This window comes from Gymnoscopelus braueri (genome assembly GCF_963280865.1).
Source record: "Gymnoscopelus braueri genome assembly, chromosome: 11".
In the NCBI taxonomy this organism is placed as follows: Eukaryota; Metazoa; Chordata; class Actinopteri; order Myctophiformes; family Myctophidae; genus Gymnoscopelus; species Gymnoscopelus braueri.
In genome coordinates, this window is record NC_137613.1 from 11,480,347 (window position 1) to 11,505,583 (window position 25,237).

Here is a 25,237-nt window from a genome sequence, read left to right on the forward strand (position 1 = left end):
CACACACACACACACACACACACACACACACACACACACACACACACACACACACACACACACACACACACACACACACACACACACACAAGCCTGCAGGGCGATAAAATGATAAAACTATTTCACTGTTAACAACTTGTATAAGCTACTGTTTGGGTTACCTAAGTACGTCTGTTCTTTTCCTTCTAGTAGCCTTGGGGCTACCTACTCCAATGGAACACATCTGACAGCCTGGTTCATCTGCCATAAGATATAATTGTAATCTAATTAAGGACAAAGTTAGACTGACTGGTCTCTAGGTTTAAAAACACAGGTTGCACGTGTCACTAAATATAGTGTGGTAGTAGCTAAAGTTGGATAAGAATCTCTAGTGGACTTTTATTATAGTCAAATTAAAGACAAGTTGTAAATTAAAGAACACTGTTGTTACTATATCAGTGGTTCTCAATCTTTTTCATGTCAAGGACCCCAAAATGTATATGTATTTGGCCGCAGACCCCCATCTCAAAATATTTTGTTCCAGGGACCCCCAGATGCAAAGATTTGAGTTAAAGGGATTGTAGGCGAGTTCAGAGGTAAAAAAAAGAAAAAAACTATTGTCAAACACTGCACCTCCACTCCCCCACCCCCCCTCCTCATCAGCAGTTCGTTTCCCCGACCACCAGGGGGTGACGCAGGGGGGACTTCTAAGCCGAAAATAGGTTGCTTTATTCGGATACAATGGTGTCACTGCCGGTTCTCTGAATTTATATTTTTAAATAGGCTCTTTCATGATAAATTTACCACATATATGAAGTTAAACAACTAAATTCTATCCAAACGATATCTTAAAAGTAAATTCCGTGCCTCAAAAAAGAAGTTTGAGAGCGTTTTAAAATCGAAAGTAAAAAGTTGAAACTGCCCACAGAGAAAACAATGGCGGCTCGTTCCATTTTTGTCGGCTGCACTCGGTCCCATTCGGTTTCACCCAAACAGTTCACACGGGCACGGACGCGCACGGATGCGCGTCCATGCATTTACGTCCCGGACAAACATAAATAGTAGGGAAAATACGGATTTCAGAAAGAGGACTGTGTTTCAAAGCAGGAAAACACCCCAGCATCATTATATAGTGGCTGATAGAGGGGAAAAAATGCAAAATATATGTATATACATATTCTTAAAATGTAGGCTTAATGTTGCCTACAATCCCTTTAAAAATGTTCGCTTTAAAACAATATATATTCAAAGATTTGCACACATTTTCAGGATTTTTCAAAAATAGCAGAGTGCCGCGCTACGAGCTTGTATATCTGCTATTTTTTAATAGCCAAAGTGTAAAATAATGCTTTTTTAGCTCAATCAAAAAGTGACACAGCTGCGTTCCAGGTCTTAATGGGTTATAGACAAGTCAAGTTAGATTGACTCCTATAGTGTCGTCTAGTGGACGTATTATAGTCAAATTAAAGACAAGTCAAGTTAGACTGACTCCTATAGTGTCATCTAGTGGACGTATTATAGTCAAATTAAAGACAAGTCAAGTTAGATTGACTCCTATAGTGTCATCTAGTGGACTTATTATAGTCAAATTAAAGACAAGTCAAGTTAGACTGACTCCTATAGTGTCATCTAGTGGACGTATTATAGTCAAATTAAAGACAAGTCAAGTTAGATTGACTCCTATAGTGTCATCTAGTGGACTTATTATAGTCAAATTAAAGACAAGTCAAGTTAGATTGACTCCTATAGTGTCGTCTAGTGGACTTATTATAGTCAAATTAATGACAAGTCAAGTTAGATTGACTCCTATAGTGTCGTCTAGTGGACTTATTATAGTCAAATTAAAGACAAGTCAAGTTAGACTGACTCCTATAGTGTCATCTAGTGGAATTATTATAGTCAAATTAAAGACAAGTCAAGTTAGACTGACTCCTATAGTGTCATCTAGTGGACTTATTATAATCAAATTAAAGACAAGTCAAGTTAGACTGACTGCTATAGTGTCGTCTAGTGGACGTATTATAGTCAAATTAAAGACAAGTCAAGTTAGACCGACTAGTCTAGGGCAAAAAAAACTAAACACAGGCTGCAGATGACACTAAATAGTGTGGTGGCTAAAGATGGATGGGGGGAGGGGGGGGAATGTCTAGTGGACTTGTTATCATCTGTCATTACTAGAGAAGAGAGTGAGACAGAGTTAAAATTGGGGCAGAGAGAGAAGAGGGAAAACTTCCAGATCTGTCATTAAACCCTCTCATCAAACCACACACAGCTGAGAAGCAGGCAGCACGCCTGACTGTGTGTGTGTGTGTGTGTGTGTGTGTGTGTGTGTGTGTGTGTGTGTGTGTGTGTGTGTGTGTGTGTGTGTGTGTGTGTGTGTGTGTGTGTGTGTGTGTGTGTGTGTGCGCGTGCGTGTCTGTGACACACAACAGACACACAGCTGAGCAGCAGGCAGCACGCCTGACTGTGTGTGTCTGTGACACACAACAGACAGTGTTGCCAGATCTTGCGAGAGAAACAAGCAACCGGGTCTAGGAAAACAAGGCCAAAAGACTATCATGGGCCACGTTGAGCACTTTAAACCTATATTTGAAAATAGTAGATCTAAAAGCTCACAACGCGTCATATCGGCTATTTTAAAAATAACCTTTTTTTTTCAAAATAAATAATTAAGCCACTACACTTTAGAAACAAGCCCAAATAAGCAATTACACTTTAGAAACAAGCCCAAATAAGCAATTACACTTTAGAAACAAGCCAAAAATAGGCAACTACACCTTAGAAATAAGCCCAAATAAGCAACTACACTTCATAAACAAGCCCAAATAAGCAACTACACTTCATAAACAAGCCCAAATAAGCTACTACACTTTATAAACAAGCCCAAATAGGCAACTAAACTTTATAAACAAGGCCAAATAAGCTACTACACTTTAGAAACAAGCCCAAATAGGCAACTACACTTTATAAACAAGCCCAAATAGGCTACTACACTTTATAAACAAGCCCAAATAGGCAACTACACTTTATAAACAAGCCCAAATAAGCTACTACACTTTATAAACAAGGCCAAATAAATAACTACACTTTAGAAACAAACAAGCCCAAATAAGCAACTACACTTTATAAACAAGCCCAAATAATTAAATGTACTTTAGAAACAAGCCAAAAATAAGCAACTACACTTTAGAAACAAGGCCAAATAAGCAACAACATTTTACAAGCAAGCCCAAAAACCCGCAACCACCAATAATGTACAAGCGACTTGACAGAAACACAAAGGTCGCTTATAATAAGCGGACATGGCAACACTGCTCACAACAGAACAGGTTGAGACGGAACTAAAATTAAACCTTCTCCACTCCTCCTATCAGAAGAGGAACTATTATTCAAATCTAAGTGGCCTGTATCAGTGACTCTCAAACTTTTTCGTGTCAAGGACCCAAAATGATATGCATTTGGCTGTTGTTTTGTGCCAGGGATTTTTCAAAAATAGCAGATCTAGAAGCTCATAGTGCGGCAATGAGCTTATAGTTATAGATCTGCTATTTTTGAATAGCCAAAGTATAAAATATAGTTTAAATGGGACCTCCCCCACATCTGAAAAGGTTTTGTACCAGGGACACCCCCAGAAGAGAAGATTCATGTATTTTTTTTAAATAACATATTTTTCAAAGTTCTTTTTTTCTCCAAAAATAGCAGATGTACAAGCTCGTAGATCTGCAACTTTTTTAATAGCCAACATATCAACATATACATATACATATATATATATATATATATATATATATATATATATATATATATATATATATATATATGTATATATATACGTGGTTGAAAAGATTGTGATTCTGTTAACTTTTTGCTATATGTATATGTATATGTATATGTATATATGTATATATGTATATGTATGTGTATATGTAATGTATATGTAAATGTCTATATAGGGCTGTAGTGGTTAATGTACTTTTTGTAATAATAATCAAAATCTACTAAGTAACTAGTAACTTAAGTTTTCAAATAATTGTAGTGGAGTAAAAGTACAATATTTGCCTTAGCTCCATAAAGAACCTCTCACTCCGCTATACAGCTCATCTCGGAGCTGTATGGCGGAGTGAGAGGTTCTTTATGGAGCTATATTTGCCTCTGAGATGTAGTGGAGTAAAAGTAAAAGTATTGGAAATTGGAAATACTCAATTAAAGTACAAATACCTCAAATTGCAGCACTTGAGTACATGTAATTAGTTACCTTCCACCACTGATAATAACATATACACATAACCCCTTCTTTATCTGTATTGACAGAGATATAGAAACAACTTTCGGTGGGGTCACGAATTTCGATGCAACAGCAGCAGCAACACCACCGCACAGAACAAGTTGGTCAGGAAGTCTGTCGATCGTTACATTAAAAGTCACACTGAAAACTGTTAGCACACTCAAAACATGCACATGGCAACAATAAACACATGTATTTATAACTACACAACATGTCCTCTGGGGGGAAAAAGCTATAGAGTCGAAGTTATGGTATAGTATGACGATGACAATTTAAAACAAACAAAACTATTCCATTACCGTACCTTTATGTATCACAGCTATACATTCCTTGTGGCTCCATCCATGTTTTAGTTCTTCTGGTTCCTCTGGGTGTTTGCAATATAATGTCAGTGTGGGTCTTCACTTTGTTAAAGCTCCTCTCTCTCTCTCTCTCTCTCTCTGGTTAGGCTGGATGGTACGAAACAAAACCTCCCATAGCCCGGGGGGATGGTCGGCCTCGCTCTGATTGGCTTTGACTGGTTGTCAAGGCAATACTCTCTCGCGCTCTCTCTCTCTCTCTCTCCTCTCTCTACTCTCTCTCTTCTTCTCTCTCTCTTCTCTCTCTCTCTCTCTCTCTCTTCTTTCTCTCTCTCTCTCTCTCTCTTTCTCTCTCTCTCTCTTTCTCTCTCTCGCTCGCGCGCACCCTCTCTCTCTCTCCCTTAACCTCTCTTTCTCTCTGTCTCTCTCTCCCTCACTGGCTCACTCTCTCTCTCTCTCACTTCTCTCTCTCTCTCTCTCTCTCTCTCTCTCTCTCTCCTCTCTCTCTCTCTCTCTCTCTCTCTCTCTCTCTCTCTCTCTCTCACGTTGGAGCTTAATTATTAACTAACTATTAATTAAGAGGTATATTAGCCGTTAATGCCTCTTCAAACAAGTACAGGCTGTACTGCCTGTCTTAGCTTTAAAGCTGCTGTTTGGAGTATTGTTTTTAACTGTGTGGTAAATTGTATGTATCCCCCACAGAGTCCTCAACGTCATTTATGACTTTATTATTTATTATGAACCAACAACAAGTCACATCTCAACGGCTCTTATCTCTATCTGTGTGGTTGACAGTTCACTCAGTGACATGATGACAGCCGTGTAAAGCGGACCGGTTGGCCAGACGACCCGATACAGCTAGCCAATCACAGCGCGCCTGTCCCCCCAGGCCATGGGCTGTTAGAAGCTATAATACATGCAGATGTCAGCAACAGCATACATACACGCCACCACATCCTCCTGTATGGCTGCCTACTTGTCTTAGGGGCCAGTACTGTACATGAGGCCAGTAGTTCTCAAACTGTATCATGTCAAGGACCCCCACATTGATATGAACTTGGTCACAGACCCCCCCCACATCTGAAAATATTTTGTGCCAGGGACCCCCAGAATAGAAGATTTGTGTTAAAAATGCTAAATTATAAGAACATTTTCCAAACATTTTTGAGATTTTTGAAATAATAAAAAATTGCATAATTATCTAGATCTGCTATTTTTGAAAATAGCCAACGTATAAATGGATAAAGTGTTGTAAAATGACTGTGATGCTGTAAAATGGTAAATGGTGCATTTATATAACGCTTTTATCCAATTAGATTGTGCATTAATTTGACCCATTCACACACCGATGGCAGAGAAAACCATGCAAGGCACCAACCTGCTCAACGGGAGCAATTAGGGGTTCAGCGTCTTGCTCAAAGACAGCCCGGGATCGAACTGGAACCTTGCGACTCCCCTGAGCCACTGCCGCCCCGCTGTTTTAATACATTTAGCTGAGGACCCCCCGGCATCTATAAGGCTATAATGAGCCATTTACATGCAGTAGCCTACTTACTTTGCTGTTATTATTATTTTGCAAAAAGGAAAGTTTGTCAACGCCACACCAGTGTTCTCAAACATTTTAATGTCAAGGTCCCCCAAATGAATATGTATTTGGCCTCCCCATCTGAACATATTTTGTGCCAGGCACCCCCATACAAGATTTGTGTTGTTGGAATGTTGTTCTTATTCATATATAAACTCCTGGTAGGAGGGTAAAAAATGCGACTGTTTTTGCAGTTTTTTTTTTGTTAACTGTTTTTTGACAGTTGTATTGTTTTTGAATTGGGCTGGGCTGGGCAATTAGCGAGACTTTATCGATACCTTGATATGAGACGTTCGTTTCAAGAGAGATCATCTGGGATTTGAGATATTTTGGGTTTTGTTTTTTTCAGGATTTAATCACTTAGGCCATTTTTTTTAATTCTTCCTAAAATGGTAAAACAAAAAAAAGAAAATGGCCGATCTACATGCTCACAACGTGTCGCAGTGACACGTTGTGAGCTTGCAGATTGGCTATTTTTGCTTTTTTTCTTAGAAAATGTTAAAATAAAATGTATTCACAATACTACATTTATATTACAATAGTTGAGGCATATATATACGTTCCTTTTGCCACTATATACAAAAAGAAAATCACAGATGAATCCCATTTTGCTGCAAAAGCATTCAGGATAAACCATACCACTGGCCTTCCCCAAAGTACCACCAGAAGCAGATATATATTTTTTTCTTTTTTCATTTAGAATAGCCAATTGTTTTTTTACTCCTCTTTCTCCCCAATTTAGTCATTTTTAGGGTCGGAACCAACTTTGAGTAACCGGAATCTGTTCCAGAAGCGGTTTCATCACACTGTCACAGAGCTTCACGTCTGCTATACAATGACCTTGACTTTCAGTATGAGTACAGACCGTGAAAGCGCGGCCTCACGATCCTTCACGATCCTTCTGGCTTTTTGGGTTTTAAGAGGGAGGTGTCAAACGTTTGAAGGAAAATATAGTTTATTTCCATATCGGCACAGCCCGTAGTTTGTAAATTGTACACAGAAGTAGTGATGTTTAAAATTTTTTAAAATGTTTTTTAATTTATGGCTGTATAGAGAAATATCTATATTCAAAGACCCAAGTTCAGTGATTTACAAAAAAAATTTGAATTCAAGTTCTGTGATTTATCGTACTACGGATGGAGATACAATAGTTGAAGACGAACTCTTGAACTTTCTCCTGATTAAGTCGTGAACGCTTGATCAAGATAACATTATCAAGATAGTTAAGACTAGCTTCAGTTCACAACGGATTGAAGCCTCCAGAGATACAATGGCGGAGCTGTTTCCTGACTCTAAACGCTGGTCAGCTCACAGAGGTGAGAAGAAAGACGAACTCTACATCAAAATGTGCTTGGCTGTGTTCAAGGAGAATTGATGAATTACCTCCCATTTCATTAAAACATGTGGATGTCTCTGCCCTACTGGGAAGAATGCAGCAGATCAACGCAGACATTGAAGATCTGAAAACTTCACTTACCTCGCAGGCAACGGCATGTGAAACGCTGCTGGAGGTCTCTGGCTCCTTTAACCAGCGGCTGGTGGCGGTGGAAAACACTGTTACTACTGCTGCTGCTGGGGGGGGGGGTCGATTCCTCCTAGATGTGCCTCCTTCTCTTCGACCTGCGGATGATGGCTCCTCAAGCAGAGAGTCTACACTGAGCTCCGGCTCGGCAACTGCAAGGGTGGAGGAGACGGTGGTGGCCCTGGCGGGACAACGGGGACTTTTCCCCTCAACCCGGAAAACTCCGACGCGAGGAAGGGTTTGGTCGTCACCTGAGTGTGTCCTCTGCGCAGGGGAGTGAAACTGCTCCCCCAGGGAAGACGGAGACTCAAAGCTGGAGCACAGTGGTGAAGCGGGGGCACAAACGAACGGCAGCCCCTGAGAGCTCTGCTCACCGCGCTGCCAAACTTCCACGGAAAAAAGTTGGAATTACTGGGACGGCGGTGATAAACGATGAGAAACTGTCCACGGTGAAAACAAAGTTAGTCAGCGTGTTTGCTACGAAATTTACATTGGACCTTGATGCTGATACTCTCCGTGACTTCCTGCAAGGGAAGATGAACCGGGAGGTGAAGTGCAGGAAAATCGAGACGCCACACAGCAGGTTCAGTTCATTCTGTATCACGGCTGAATGGAACGAATGGAAGGAGATGTACGACCCACTGTTCTGGCCAGCAGGGTCCGTCGTCAGACAATACTTCGAGCCTCGCCGACCAAGAGGAGTAGCAGGCGGGGTGAGGCTACCAGAGAGGATCTCTTCCCCGTGGAGCGAGGGGATGTTGCACCAAGGAGCCGGAGCGCCGTCGGCCCCCGCAGTCGTAGCTGTGGAGGTGACCAGCGCCAACGGGGAGACCAGCAGCCCTGCTGGGAATATGGACATACGGCTGCCGACAAAGCGAGGCGGCTGGTGGTGGATACACTGCTGGCTGACTGTGACGTCTTGTGTATACAGGAGTCTTGGATGGCCAAGCAGGACTTGGATAAACTGAACACACTGCACCCTGACTGGTAGGAGGGTAAAAAATGCGACTGTTTTTGCAGTTTTTTTGTTTGTTAACTGTTTTTTGACAGTTGCATTGTTTTTGAATTGGGCTGGGCTGGGCAATTAGCGAGACTTTATAGATACCTTGATATGAGACGTTCGTTTCAAGAGAGATCATCTGGGATTTGAGATATTTTGGGTTATTTTTTTTTCAGGGTTTAATCACTTAGGCCATTTTTTTTTATTCTTCCTAAAATGGTAAAACAAAAAAAAGAAAATGGCCGATCTACATGCTCACAACGTGTCGCAGTGACACGTTGTGAGCTTGCAGATTGGCTATTTTTGCTTTTTTTCTTTGAAAATTTTTAAATTAAATTTATTCACAATACTACATTTATATTACAATAGTTGAGGCATATATATACGTTCCTTTTGCCACTATATAAAAAAAGAAAATCACAGATGAATCCCATTTTGCTGCAAAAGCATTCAGGATAAACCATACCACTGGCCTTCCCCAAAGTACCACCAGAAGCAGATATATCTTTTTTTCTTTTTTCATTTAGAATAGCAAATTGTTTTTTTACTCCTCTTTCTCCCCCAATTTAGTCATTTTTTTCTTCCATGGAGCGGGTGAATCACGAGAATTCTGCGAGGTAGGATACCTGGTGGAGTCGCGATTTTATGGAACATTAAATATGACCCCATGGTTAAGATTGTCCGTTTAGATGTGGACTGGGCCATTGGGCTTGAGTTTAATTTAAATGGTAAGAATTTTGTTATCCACTGGCCTTCCCCAAAGTACCACCAGAAGCAGCTATTTCTTTTTTTCTTTTTTTCATTTAGAATAGCCAATTATTATTTTTTTACTCCTCTTTCTCCCCAATTTAGTCATTTTTAGGGTTGGGATCCAGAACCGGAACCAACATTGAGTAACCGGAATCTGTTCCAGAAGCGGTTTCATCACACTGTCACAGAGCTTCACGTCGCTATACAATGACCATACCGGTGGTTCTCAAACGTTTGAAGAAAAAATAGTTTATTTCCATATCGGCCCAGCCTGTAGTTTGTAAATTGTACACAGAAGTTGTGATGTTTAAATGTAAATTCGTTTTTTAGATTTTTTTTCATTTATGGCTTTATAGAGAAATATCTATATTCAAAGACCCAAGTTCAGAGATTTACAAAAAATAAAAGAATTCAAGTTCTGTGATTTATCGTACTACGGATGGAGATACAATAGTTGAGGACGAACTCTTGAACTTTCTCCTGATTAAGTCGTGAACGCTTGATCAAGATAACATTATCAAGATAGTTAAGACTAGCTTCAGTTCACAACGGATTGAAGCCTCCAGAGATACAATGGCGGAGCTGTTTCCTGACTCTAAACGCTGGTCAGCTCACAGAGGTGAGAAGAAAGACGAACTCTACATCAAAATGTGCTTGGCTGTGTTCAAGGAGAATTGATGAATTACCTCCCATTTCATTAAAACATGTGGATGTCTCTGCCCTACTGGGAAGAATGCAGCAGATCAACGCAGACATTGAAGATCTGAAAACTTCACTTACCTCGCAGGCAACGGCATGTGAAACGCTGCTGGAGGTCTCTGGCTCCTTTAACCAGCGGCTGGTGGCGGTGGAAAACACTGTTACTACTGCTGCTGCTGGGGGGGGGGGGGGGTCGATTCCTCCGGGGCTACGCACCTAGATGTGCCTCCTTCTCTTCGACCTGCGGATGATGGCTCCTCAAGCAGCGAGTCTACACTGAGCTCCGGCTCGGCAACTGCAAGGGTGGAGGAGACGGTGGTGGCCCTGGCGGGACAACGGGGACTTTTCCCCTCAACCCGGAAAACTCCGACGCGAGGAAGGGGTTGGTCGTCACCTGAGTGTGTCCTCTGCGCAGGGGAGTGAAACTGCTCCCCCAGGGAAGACGGAGACTCAAAGCTGGAGCACAGTGGTGAAGCGGGGGCACAAACGAACGGCAGCCCCTGAGAGCTCTGCTCACCGCGCTGCCAAACTTCCACGAAAAAAAGTTGGAATTACTGGGACGGCGGTGATAAATGATGAGAAACTGTCCACGGTGAAAACAAAGTTAGTCAGCGTGTTTGCTACGAAATTTACATTGGACCTTGATGCTGATACTCTCCGTGACTTCCTGCAAGGGAAGATGAACCGGGAGGTGAAGTGCAGGAAAATCGAGACGCCACACAGCAGGTTCAGTTCATTCTGTATCACGGCTGAATGGAACGAATGGAAGGAGATGTACGACCCACTGTTCTGGCCGGCAGGGTCCGTCGTCAGACAATACTTCGAGCCTCGCCGACCAAGAGGAGTAGCAGGCGGGTTGAGGCTACCAGAGAGGATCTCTTCCCCGTGGAGCGAGGGGATGTTGCACCAAGGAGCCGGAGCGCCGTCGGCCCCCGCAGTCGTAGCTGTGGAGGTGACCAGCGCCAACGGGGAGACCAGCAGCCCTGCTGGGAATATGGACATACGGCTGCCGACAAAGCGAGGCGGCTGGTGGTGGATACACTGCTGGCTGACTGTGACGTCTTGTGTATACAGGAGTCTTGGATGGCCAAGCAGGACTTGGATAAACTGAACACACTGCACCCTGACTTCCATGGAGCGGGTGAATCACGAGAATTCTGCGAGGTAGGATACCTGGTGGAGTCGCGATTTTATGGAACATTAAATATGACCCCATGGTTAAAATTGTCCGTTTAGATGTGGACTGGGCCATTGGGCTTGAGTTTAAATTAAATGGTAAGAATTTTGTTATCCACTGGCCTTCCCCAAAGTACCACCAGAAGCAGCTTTTTCTTTTTTTCTTTTTTTCATTTAGAATAGCCAATTATTTTTTTACTCCTCTTTCTCCCCAATTTAGTCATTTTTAGGGTTGGGATCCAGAACCGGAACCAACATTGAGTAACCGGAATCTGTTCCAGAAGCGGTTTCATCACACTGTCACAGAGCTTCACGTCTGCTATACAATGACCATACCGGTGGTTCTCAAACGTTTGAAGAAAAAATAGTTTATTTCCATATCGGCCCAGCCCGTAGTTTGTAAATTGTACACAGAAGTTGTGATGTTTAAATGTAAATTAGTTTTTTAGATTTTTTTTTACATTTATGGCTTTATAGAGAAATATCTATATTCAAAGACCCAAGTTCAGAGATTTACAAAAAATAAAATAATTCAAGTTCTGTGATATATCGTACTACGGATGGAGAACTCTTGAACTTTCTCCTGATTAAGTCGTGAACGCTTGATCAAGATAACATTATCAAGATAGTTAAGACTAGCTTCAGTTCACAACGGATTGAAGTCTCCAGAGATAATGGCGGAGCTGTTTCCTGACTCTAAACGCTGGTCAGCTCACAGAGGTGAGAAGAAAGACGAACTCTACATCAAAATGTGCTTGGCTGTGTTCAAGGAGAATTGATGAATTACCTCCCATTTCATTAAAACATGTGGATGTCTCTGCCCTACTGGGAAGAATGCAGTAGATCAACGCAGACATTGAAGATCTGAAAACTTCACTTACCTCGCAGGCAACGGCATGTGAAACGCTGCTGGAGGTCTCTGGCTCCTTTAACCAGCGTGGCGGTGGAAAACACTGTTACTACTGCTGCTGCTGGGGGGGGGGGGGGGTCGATTCCTCCGGGGCTACGCACCTAGATGTGCCTCCTTCTCTTCGACCTGCGGATGATGGCTCCTCTAGCAGCGAGTCTACACTGAGCTCCGGCTCGGCAACTGCAAGGGTGGAGGAGACGGTGGTGGCCCTGGCGGGACAACGGGGACTTTTCCCCTCAACCCGGAAAACTCCGACGCGAGGAAGGGGTTGGTCGTCACCTAAGTGTGTCCTCTGCACAGGGGAGTGAAACTGCTCCCCCAGGGAAGACGGAGACTCAAAGCTGGAGCACAGTGGTGAAGCGGGGGCACAAACGAACGGCAGCCCCTGAGAGCTCTGCTCACCGCGCTGCCAAACTTCCACGAAAAAAAGTTGGAATTACTGGGACGGCGGTGATAAACGATGAGAAACTGTCCACAGTGAAAACAAAGTTAGTCAGCGTGTTTGCTACGAAATTTACATTGGACCTTGATGCTGATACTCTCCGTGACTTCCTGCAAGGGAAGATGAACCGGGAGGTGAAGTGCAGGAAAATCGAGACGCCACACAGCAGGTTCAGTTCATTCTGTATCACGGCTGAATGGAACGAATGGAAGGAGATGTACGACCCACTGTTCTGGCCGGCAGGGTCCGTCGTCAGACAATACTTCGAGCCTCGCCGACCAAGAGGAGTAGCAGGCGGGGTGAGGCTACCAGAGAGGATCTCTTCCCCGTGGAGCGAGGGGATGTTGCACCAAGGAGCCGGAGCGCCGTCGGCCCCCGCAGTCGTAGCTGTGGAGGTGACCAGCGCCAACGGGGAGACCAGCAGCCCTGCTGGGAATATGGACATACGGCTGCCGACAAAGCGAGGCGGCTGGTGGTGGATGCACTGCTGGCTGACTGTGACGTCTTGTGTATACAGGAGTCTTGGATGGCCAAGCAGGACTTGGATAAACTGAACACACTGCACCCTGACTTCCATGGAGCGGGTGAATCACGAGAATTCTGCGAGGTAGGATACCTGGTGGAGTCGCGATTTTATGGAACATTAAATATGACCCCATGGTTAAAATTGTCAGTTTAGATGTGGACTGGGCCATTGGGCTTGAGTTTAATTTAAATGGTAAGAATTTTGTTATCCACTGGCCTTCCCCAAAGTACCACCAGAAGCAGCTTTTTCTTTTTTTCTTTTTTTCATTTAGAATAGCCAATAACTTTTGTACTCCTCTTTCTCCCCAATTTAGTCATTTTTAGGGTTGGGATCCAGAACCGGAACCAACATTGAGTAACCGGAATCTGTTCCAGAAGCGGTTTCATCACACTGTCACAGAGCTTCACGTCTGCTATACAATGACCATACCGGTGGTTCTCAAACGTTTGAAGAAAAAATAGTTTATTTCCATATCGGCCCAGACCGTAGTTTGTAAATTGTACACAGAAGTTGTGATGTTTAAATGTAAATTAGTTTTTTTGATTTTTATTTTCATTTATGGCTTTATAGAGAAATATCTATATTCAAAGACCCAAGTTCAGAGATTTAAAAAAAATAAAATAATTCAAGTTCTGTGATTTATCGTACTACGGATGGAGATAGAATAGTTGAGGACGAACTCTTGAACTTTCTCCTGATTAAGTCGTGAACGCTTGATCAAGATAACATTATCAAGATAGTTAAGACTAGCTTCAGTTCACAACGGATTGAAGCCTCCAGAGATACAATGGCGGAGCTGTTTCCTGACTCTAAACGCTGGTCAGCTCACAGAGGTGAGAAGAAAGACAAACTCTACATCAAAATGTGCTTGGCTGTGTTCAAGGAGAATTGAAGAATTACCTCCCATTTCATTAAAACATGTGGATGTCTCTGCCCTACTGGGAAGAATGCAGCAGATCAACGCAGACATTGAAGATCTGAAAACTTCACTTACCTCGCAGGCAACGGCATGTGAAACGCTGCTGGAGGTCTCTGGCTCCTTTAACCAGTGGCTGGTGGCGGTGGAAAACACTGTTACTACTGCTGCTGCTGGGGGGTGGGGGGGGGGGGGTCGATTCCTCCGGGGCTACGCACCTAGATGTGCCTCCTTCTCTTCGACCTGCGGATGATGGCTCCTCTAGCAGCGAGTCTACACTGAGCTCCGGCTCGGCAACTGCAAGGGTGGAGGAGACGGTGGTGGCCCTGGGGGGACAACGGGGACTTTTCCCCTCAACCCGGGAAACTCCGACGCGAGGAAGGGTTTGGTCGTCACCTGAGTGTGTCCTCTGCGCAGGGGAGTGAAACTACTCCCCCAGGGAAGACGGGGACTCAAAGCTGGAGCACAGTGGTGAAGCGGGGGCACAAACGAACGGCAGCCCCTGAGAGCTCTGCTCACCGCGCTGCCAAACTTCCACGAAAAAAAGTTGGAATTACTGGGACGGCGGTGATAAATGATGAGAAACTGTCCACGGTGAAAACAAAGTTAGTCAGCGTGTTTGCTACGAAATTTACATCGGACCTTGATGCTGATACTCTCTGTGACTTCCTGCAAGGGAAGATGAACCGGGAGGTGAAGTGCAGGAAAATCGAGACGCCACACAGCAGGTTCAGTTCATTCTGTATCACGGCTGAATGGAACGAATGGAAGGAGATGTACGACCCACTGTTCTGGCCGGCAGGGTCCGTCGTCAGACAATACTTCGAGCCTCGCCGACCAAGAGGAGTAGCAGGCGGGGTGAGGCTACCAGAGAGGATCTCTTCCCCGTGGAGCGAGGGGATGTTGCACCAAGGAGCCGGAGCGCCGTCGGCCCCCGCAGTCGTAGCTGTGGAGGTGACCAGCGCCAACGGGGAGACCAGCAGCCCTGCTGGGAATATGGACATACGGCTGCCGACAAAGCGAGGCGGCTGGTGGTGGATGCACTGCTGGCTGACTGTGACGTCTTGTGTATACAGGAGTCTTGGATGGCCAAGCAGGACTTGGATAAACTGAACACACTGCACCCTGACTTCCATGGAGCGGGTGAATCACAAGAATTCTGCGAGGTAGGATACCTGGTGGATTCGCGATTTTATGGAACATTAAATATGACCCCATGGTTAAAATTGTCCGTTTAGATGTGGACTGGGCCATTGGGCTTGAGTTTAATTTAAATGGTAAGAATTTTGTTATCCACTGGCCTTCCCCAAAGTACCACCAGAAGCAGCTATTTCTTTTTTTCTTTTTTTCATTTAGAATAGCCAATCATTTTTTTACTCCTCTTTTTCCCCAATTTAGTCATTTTTAGGGTTGGGATCCAGAACTGGAACCAACATTGAGTAACCGGAATCTGTTCCAGAAGCGGTTTCATCACACTGTCACAGAGCTTCACGTCTGCTATACAATGACCATACCGGTGGTTCTCAAACGTTTGAAGAAAAAATAGTTTATTTCCATATCGGCCCAGCCCGTAGTTTGTAAATTGTACACAGAAGTTGTGATGTTTAAATGTAAATTAGTTTTTTAGATTTTTTTTCATTTATGGCTTTATAGAAAAATATCTATATTCAAAGACCCAAGTTGAGAGATTTACAAAAAATAAAAGAATTCAAGTTCTGTGATTTATCGTACTACGGATGGAGATACAATAGTTGAGGACGAACTCTTGAACTTTCTCCTGATTAAGTCGAGAATGCTTGATCAAGATAACATTATCAAGATCCTCAATATTTACACACCATATGAAGCGTATGATCATCTTGATGAGTTTGTGAGCAGGCTTGCATTTATACAATCCTTCATTGAGGATAATAACTCGTCATGCATTTATGTCTTAGGTGACTACAATGCAGACCTGACAGATAATAAATCCTTATTTGCTAAACACATGGAGAGCTTTTCAAATGATGCCAACTTAGTAATATCAAGCAAAATGCTCTTGCCTGACACAAGTTTCAACACCCAAGAGGGTTTTAATGTTATAAGGCAACTTGCTGATAAAAAAAAGCCAGTGGTCTGGACAATATTACTGCTGAGCATTTAAAGTTAGCTGGCCCCAGGTTGGCAGTGTTGCTGTCTATCTGCTTCTCAGGGTTGTTGACTCATGGCACTTTACATTACATTTACATTACATTACAGTCATTTAGCAGACGCTTTTATCCAAAGCGACTTACAGTACAATAAGTGCATTCAACATAGGTAGGGAACGAAAACTACTAACTTTACCTGACTCCATGCTGTTTGGTTAGCTCTCTCAGTTTCAACCGCTGAATGTGAGATTGTAGAAAAAGAAGACGTCTCACCACCAGCTCTGAGTCAGCTGAGCTGTATAGCCTCTGGCAGGAACTTTGGTGAGAGATCACATGATGCTCGGTTTAAAAGGTCTTCCTGACCTTTAACAGTGGGGGGGGGGGGGAATGTTTTGAAACTGAAAACATATCTTATTTTTTTCTTTCTTCCTTTTTCTTTTGTAGGGGGGAGCAGTTAGGGGTTAAGTGTCTTGCTCAGGGACACTTGCCGAGAGCTGGAATCATACCCGACACTTCCGGGATCTCCGGAGTCCTATAGGGTGGGCTCTAACCATTCAGCTATGGCCACCAATTTCATCTGCAACTGAAAAGAAAAGAAAACCCTCAAATATCAAGATAATTATGTATAAAAGTGAAATTCCAGACCTGATTCAAAGCTATATTTAACCTGTAACCACTGTTCCTATACATCATTCATTATTATGCAGGTTACACACATAGATTCCAGACTAATATCTACGCTGGGATACTGGTTTGGCCTTGACAGGCTATAGTTCATTTGAATGATCAAGCAATCGATCGTGTTCCGGCTTGGATCAATGGAGATGATAAACAGATTTCAAGGTTTTGAAGAGTTTTTTCCGCCCCTTTACATAATTCTTTTTTACATTAATGTTAAAATCGTACTGTTTTGCAAATTATTTGGGGGCCCACTTGCAGTATCCTCACGGCCCACTGGTGGGCCGTGAGGATACTGCAAGTGGGCCCCCAAATTTCAGTTTGGTATTATTATGGAACTCATTTCCAGAGGAGGTACAGTAGAAGAACAGTATAAGTATAACAGTAAAGTCTCTCTAATGGCTTCTAAAAGCTGCTTGTTCAGAACCCAAGATATCATGATTTGAAGATTTGCTGCTCCATTCACTTCTTGTTTAACTTCTTACTGGAAAAAGGCTGTATCTCGGCTCCTGAGCACTTTTTTTTTTACAATGTATTTTTGGCCTTTGCACAGGGACGATAAATCCAGAAATAAGTTTGGCACCGAATGAGTTAAGTGAATCCATTGTGCTACTGTACGGTCCAATCGTCCTTTCTCCTCTGTCTCCGTCTGTCTCTCTCTCACTCTGTCTCTCTCACTCTCTCTCTCACTCTCTCTCTCTCACTCTCTCTCTCTCACTCTCTCTCTCTCTGAGAAATTGCCAGCTGAACAGCAAGCAGCCTTCTTCTGTTCACGCACACATGCGCCGCCGTAAAAGCACCGTCAGACTGGAACAACTTGCCCATGTCCAGTGGTGGAAAAAAGTACTCAAGTGTTTTACTTAAGTAAAAGTATCAACTCTGCAATGGAGAAGTACTCTGTTACAAGTACAAGTTGTCAAATTTACTTGAGTGAAAGTACAAACATATTGGTATCAAAATGTACTTAAAGTACCAAAAGTGAAACGCGTTGTGAGCTATTTTCAAATAGCCTAGGTATAAAATAGGGCTAAAGTGGTAAATGTATGTTTTATAATGTAATAATTTATACCTGCATATATAACTAGTAACTAAAGTTTTCAAATAATTGTAGTGGAGTAAAAGTACAATATTTGCCTCTGAGATGTAGTGGAGTAACACTATAGACAATTGGAAATATTCCAGTAAAGTAAAAGTACCTCAAAATTGTACGTAAGTACAGTACTTGAGTAAATGTACTTAGTTACTTTACACCACTGCCCATGTCACTTCATGTTTACAAGACTTCTTCACTAGTTCACCTTACATCTAGTTGTTCCTGTTTCCGATTATATTTATTTAGTTATTTCTTTTATTTTTAAGATGATTCTATGAGATGGTGGAAGAGCCTTTATGTGTACGTCCTTGTTGATGTGTTTTTCTTTTACATTAAGGCAGAGGGAGGGCTTTTCGTAGCGAGGCCTGATCAGCACAGCTTGTCCTCGGGTAGTTAGTCAGTGCAGGTGCCATCAGATCAGGTTGAGTGAGGAGGTAGAGCGGAACGTACCTCCCCTCGATGACCCGGCCTATGCAGAGGCACGCCGCACTGTCCTTGGCGCTGGACTAGCCGGCTACATACTAAAGCCTATACAACTTGTGCTATAACCACGCCCCCCTTCTGTGGCCAACGCGGAAGTGCCTCTGCCTACAACAACTGCGGGCATTTTTTTTTGCCCGTATAGTTTTTGACCGCGACGGAGGCGCGCCGTCTCAAGCGAACTGGAGCCACGTGAGGCACCACCGAGCGAGCGAGTTGCCGTGCTGAACGTTGCAAACGTTGCGAGCGACTCAGCGCCGTTCGAGTTATATACCGATAGAGACAGAATAGTGAACCATGTTTTGAGAGCGTTTGCCCCAACTGCCACTCAAAGTGGCTACTGGCCAATCACAGCGCATCCGTGCACAAGCGTATTGGCCAATCACAGCACGTCCTTGCACAAGTGGTATAGGTTTTGGGATGAGGCGCCTTACCGGGGTGCTCACCTGCCTGGGCGGCCTAGCGAGACTCCACACAGTATTGTGCTTTGAGGACCCTCGACCCTCGAAAACGAGATGCTGCATCTCAAGGGGCTAGTTTACTTCTACTCCACAACATCTCAGAGGCAAATATTGTACTTTTCCTCCACTACAATTATTTGAAAACTTTAGTTACTAGTTAGGACTAAAGTACTAGGGGCTGATGAACTAAATCATGACAGATCATGATAAGATGAATTGCACTATTATTTGCACCGTTTTCTTTTTTAGACTATGACATTCTTATTTATGATATTTGATATTTGCCTTTTAAAGAATATGGTAGGATATATGTAGGATTGTAGGATGTACTGTATGTTTTCTCTGTCTTGTCTGTACGTTCTGTCTTCTTTTAAATGCTGACACTGGGAGCTGAGCTCCAAAATGTCCTATGCACTTGTGCAAATGGCAAATAAAGTCTATTCTATTCTTATCCTCTAGTGAAATTTCAAATACATAAATAAATTACACATGGAAGGTAACAAACCTTTTTTTTTGTTTTATTTTGCAGTCATGGCTGTAAGTTCCCACCTGATGTTGTGTGGGAGTCCTGACTGGTTCAGACCATATTGAATAACTGCTAGCTTGCATAAAGCCTTGAAACTAGTTCTTAAGTCTAAGATGTACTGGCCATCAGTGGGCATGGTAAATATGGTGGTTTTATATCCACCAAAGAGGAAGATACGATCTCCCACCATGCAACAGCTCAGACGAGATGTTGAACGTGGAGCATTGCCCTTGGGCTCAACCAACTTCCAGGAGAAGGTCTCTGGACTGAACTTCCACAGATCATTGAAGTACTTGTAATTATACCTCCCACCAAAAATGTACAGCTCTCCATTGTAGGCAAAGGCTGAATGACCCCAACGTCCTTCTGGATAGGGACCGTAAGCATAAGGCGTTCTCAGCCAGCAGTTGGTCTCTGTGTCAAATACTTTGATTTTGTGGCCTTGCCACATATCGCCCCCAAATACAAACATCTTTATCCCGATGATGGTGGCAGAGTGGCGTCTTGGATCTGGTGGATCTGGTGGTTCGCCTCTGGTGTAAATATAAGACCAGAGCATTGTGGTGGTATCCAACTTGTACATGTAATTTCTAGTAATTTTAAACGTCAAAAGTCTCCCTCTCAGCGTGGTGTATCCTCCATAAATATACATGCTCTTACCCAAGACACACACTGAGTGACACAATCTCTCCTCTGGAACTGTCCCAGATACTTGGGGCTTGAACCATCTGTGGGTGTCGACATCGAATGCGTAAAGCACACTGCGGTGTCCACAGACCACTTCTTTGCAGTATCCTCCACCCCAGATATAGATGATATTATCTCCTATCAGCACAGCTCTGTGGCCGAAGCGCTTGGAGGTAACCTCGTGTCGTCTTCCAGTTGCAACCGGGGACAACTTGACCCAGCATAAAGATACAGTGTTGAAGACCTGGACAGCCATCTGAGAGCCACCAAAGGAGTACACCTTATGTCCCACTGTAACGGCAGCGTGATCCTTGTCACCAGACTGGAAAATATATCTCTTTGGTCGTTTCCGGTGCAGTGTCCAGAACAAAATTTTTCCCACCAGCACAATACTGGATCTAATTGGATCGGGTCACGTCTTGCACAGTACAAAGAATGGAGTTCTATTGTGCACTCTTAGCCGTCACAAAGACTTCACTGACACAGGAAGCAGAAACTCCTCACTGGAGAATCGATCTGACTTGTACACGAGTGGCCCCTCCTCATATACACACCCTGGTGATGTCACTGATGTCCCTGTGATGTCACGGATGTGACATCACCACTATTTGACTAGATTGTGGTATTGATACTTTTACATTTACTAAAAACATATGAATACTTCTTCCACCTCTGCTCATTGTTAAGCTGCCATATATTCCCCAGGGAAGATATTGTGTCTTTAGCTGCAGTGCTTATTGGCCAGCTGCCGTAAAAATCCCTAGTTTAGATACATCTTCAACTGATTGGTCAGCTGATGTATAACGCCTAGGGAAAATAATACCTTTATCACCTTTATCAGTCCTTTCATCACCTCTCCACATTCAGGGCAAATAAAGGCGGGGTACGTGATAAGTTACTTACTTACTCACTTAACCCATCAAGACCTGTAGGCAATGTCAGTTTTCTGAAAAACGTAATGTTTCTATATCAGTGGTGCTCGAACCTCTTCACGTCAAGGACCCCCAAACTTATATGTATTTGACCACCGACCCCCCCACCCCATCTCAAAAGATTTTGTTCCAGGGACCCCCCCCAGAAGCAAAGATTTGAGTAAAGAAATGTCAAGGTTTTTTCAACAAAATAGCAGATCTACAAGCTCATGGCGCAGCACAATGTGACACGCCATGAGCTTGTATATCTGCTTTTTTTTGCGGAGCCAAGATCCATTTAGCACCTTTGTATTCCCACCTCAACAATAACTGAAAGACAAATAGAAAATATTACAACCTCATATGCAGCAATAGATGACCGATTGATCAAATGCAATCTGTTGAGCCGACCGGGGCAAATGGACTTTAAACCAAGTCTCTCCTGTTTCCTGGAACAGAGTTATACTATCAGCAAGACATATGTACACAGTGAACTCATTAGCTCTGAAGCAGCTAGCCCTGAATTGGCTTAAAATTGTATTTCTTACAATAACCTCATACAATAGGCAAACATACAGCAAACAAAGAGTAGAGGTGCCAAATAGAGGCAAACATTTCATTAATAGGACATTCCAAGGGATCCAGGCTAAGATGAAGCCCAAAACATAACACGGTTTACCGTGGTGTAAAGTAACTAAGTATATTCACTCAAGTACTGTACTTAAGTACAACTTTGAGGAGCTTTTTACTTTACTGGATATTTTTACTGGAGTATTTTCAATACTTTTACTCCTACTCCACTACATCTCAGAGGCAAATATTACACTTTTGATTATTACAAACCACACAGAGTAACCACTTCAGCCCTACATACTATATACATTTCGGCCATTTGAAAATAGCCTGATAGCCAATGCGTCACAATGCGACTCATTGTGATCTTGAAAATATCCTGTTGCCTTGGACTGCAGAATTCCAAGCGGCTCCTCTGTGTGTGGAGATGACACGGTAACTCATTTCACAGCCCATTAAGGCTGAAGGGTAGGAAAAAAAGAAAACGAACAACATCCATCTATTTGATAAACCATCTGTGCAGATATGAGACCTTTAGTTCTGTTATTGTTTTGGCATCGAGAACAACAGGCTTGTTTGGGAAATGCCATCTCAATAGAGGTCTACTGGTTCAGGTTCTTATGAGCTTCCTCAAACTTAGTGCATTTGCTTTGTGGGCTGAAGTTTTTATTTTTTATTTCTAAACAAATGAAAGAAGAACATTCTGTTATAATTATGTCTAGAGACACATAGAATTCACAACAAATATTGTGTCTTGACTGTTTTTTTTTTGTTTTTCTCACCCAATTTGCACAGAGACCAATCCATCTAGAGAGTAGGGATAAGAGTTAAGCCAAAGAAAATTGAGAAACACATTGGGAAAATGAGCAATGTTATACACTCCCATTTCCAACAACAGAAACATACTACCTCTTGCTCTCTCTCTCTCTTTCTCTCTCTCTCTCTCTCTCTTTGTAATTCACTCTTACACACACACACACACACACACACACACACACGCACACGCGCACGCGCAAAGCCCCTCCCTCTGTGTGTTTGCCATCATAGGCTTGGTTTGTTTTCCCATAGCCCAGTAAGTCCGGCTCCGGGCCGGAACTCAGTCTTTCTCAGTGGTGGAAAGTAACTAAGTACATTGACTCAAATACTGTACTTAAGTACATTTGTGAGGTACTTTTACTTTACTGGAGTACGTCCAAATTTCAATAGTTTTACTTCTACTCCACTACATCACATGTTGTACTTTTTACTCCACTACAATTATATGAAAACTTTAGTTACTAGTTACTTTGTATATTTTGAATCATTATTACAAAACATTAACCACTTCAGCCCTGTTTAAACTTTAGCTATTTGAAAATAACGGATCTACAAAAAGCTCACACTGTGTCGCGATGCGACGCGTTGTGAGCTTGTAGATCGGCTATTTTCAAACGATTTTTTTTGGTACATTTTGAATTGTGAAATGGGGACATTCTGCATACTAAGTACTTTTACTTTTGGTATTTTAAGTACATCGTGATGGCAACACCTTTTGCACTTTTACTCAAGTACATTTTGAATACAGGACTTTCACTTGTAACTGAGTATATCGCAGTGTTGATACTTTTACTTAAGTAAAACGTGTGAGTACTTCTTCCATCACTGGCCATCAGGCCATGCCACCAGTGCAGCCAGCGCCAGCGCTCCCATTGTCGCCTAGACACCTGCACCTCTTGGGGACGGGCCAAAAACCTTTTTACCGCTTCTTTGCTTTCGCTCTCCTTTTCCTCCCGTCCTTTCTTCTCCCACGTTTGAAACCAATTGACACTCCCATTATCTGTAGGGTTAACATCCCCCCCGATCCTTTAACTGAAAAGGGGTTCCGTTTCCCCTGCCGATACAGATCTGGGGCTTGAGTCATTACAAGGAGAGTTTCTTGTAAAGGTCTTGGGTTTCGACCTTTCCGCAATTGAAACTCTTACTTAGTTGACGTGTGCCTTTCTGCAGTTTGTTTTGTAAGCAATTTGTTGTCCTTACAGCAAAGTAAGCCAGTGGTTCTCAACATACCTGCCAACCTTAGACCGTTCGATAACAGGAGATTTTATTCCGGGGTTGGGGGGGGGGGGCATACTGACCACCCCTGGCGGCTCCCCCCCAGGAAGTTTTGAACAGAGTAGATGTAATTTCCAGTGTTCTGGTGGATTTGGGGAGTTTGACACTTTTATCAGCCTTTACTTGCATAGGATCCATTAAAAAGTTAAAAGTAGCAATAAAAGAGCCACATTTAATAATAACCACTAATTACTTGAAAGTGACTATCTCTTTAAAATTTCATTCAATTACAATGTATCACTTAGATACATGTAGAGTATGTGTACACATATGTGGGACAACAGAAGAGAAACATTCCCATTCTCTCAGAAAGAGTTTTTTTGGGGTGAAATAGTATGTTTCCTGTATGAGTATTGAAAGAAAAACAATCATAACATACTTGTGATAACAATGGAATATATTGGTTAAAATATGGTTGAATATTTAACACCTAAATGTAGTGTACGGAAAATATATTTTTTTGTGTAGTTGACCATGACCATGTTCTGTTAAGAAATAATTAAAGTATGCACACTGAACATTTTAAAAGAAGCTCCCAGTCAAGGCTTTATTAACATTTCGACACAATAAGGTCTTCTTCAGAATGAGGAACAGTGGGCTGAGATGATCACACAAGTGCAATCAATGTGCTGTCAGTCTAAAAAAAACAGCCCATATTAATTATTTGCACATTAAGTCTAAGGCAGGGGTCTTCAACAGGGGGTCCTCAGAGCTACTATAGGGGGTCCGCCAAATCTTTGTGTGATAGGATTTCGTTTTTTTACATTAACCACTTGAACCCTAGAAATCCTATTCTGAGGGGAACATTAGCCGAAAATAGCAGATCTACAAGCTCACAACGCCTCGCGCTGCGAGGTGTTGAGAGCTTGTAGATCGGATATTTTTGGCAGAGAGGCTATAGGTGTAGAGGGAAAAAATAGCAGACTAAGTAAAAAGAAAAACTTTAATCTGAAACACAATTTTATACAATATAGAGTAGGGAGTCCCTGCTTCATCTCTCTCTCAGCTAGGGGGTCCTTGGCCTGAAAACGTTGAAGACCCCTGGTCTAAGGCTCTTACTGTGTGTTCTTGAGCCTTCCATCCCTCTTTATCTTCCCAGGAATTTGTTGAGAAGAGCAAGAAAAAGGGACGTGAGCTGAAGGCTATGGTAAGTTGACATTTTAGGCCCACACCTCCTGCCATTGTTACCATGATTATCTCCTTGGAATAAGGTCAAATAAATTGTCATTTATAAAGAGGTAATGTTTGATTTGAATCCGTCTTAAATCTGCTGAAATTAATTGGGGCGGGGATGGATTATCTATTGATGACAAAGTGGGTAAAATTCTTTCTTTTTTTCTTGCAGGCGCATTGAGGAACTCTTAACCATAACAAAGGAAAGAATGTCAGATTCACTAAAAACATTCAAATGCCTAAACTCGGTGTGAAATGTTCCTACCACTCCAGGGATATACATATTAGATGTGATGCACTTTATATGAAGATTTCACATATTTTCACTCAAATGTGCATTTTATTA

The 25,237-nt window shown here is 42.7% G+C and overlaps 1 protein-coding gene across 1 annotated transcript in view; it reads right to left on the reverse strand.

Moving 5' to 3' along the window:
• Window positions 1-4,695, reverse strand: part of poc1bl (POC1 centriolar protein homolog B (Chlamydomonas), like) — a 52,472-nt gene extending 47,777 nt beyond the window's left edge. The window contains exon 1 of the mRNA XM_080443289.1: window positions 4,569-4,695. The gene's annotated coding sequence lies outside the window, so the exon portion shown is untranslated. The remainder of the gene's footprint in view (window positions 1-4,568) is intronic.
• Window positions 4,696-25,237: the final 20,542 nt, after the last annotated feature.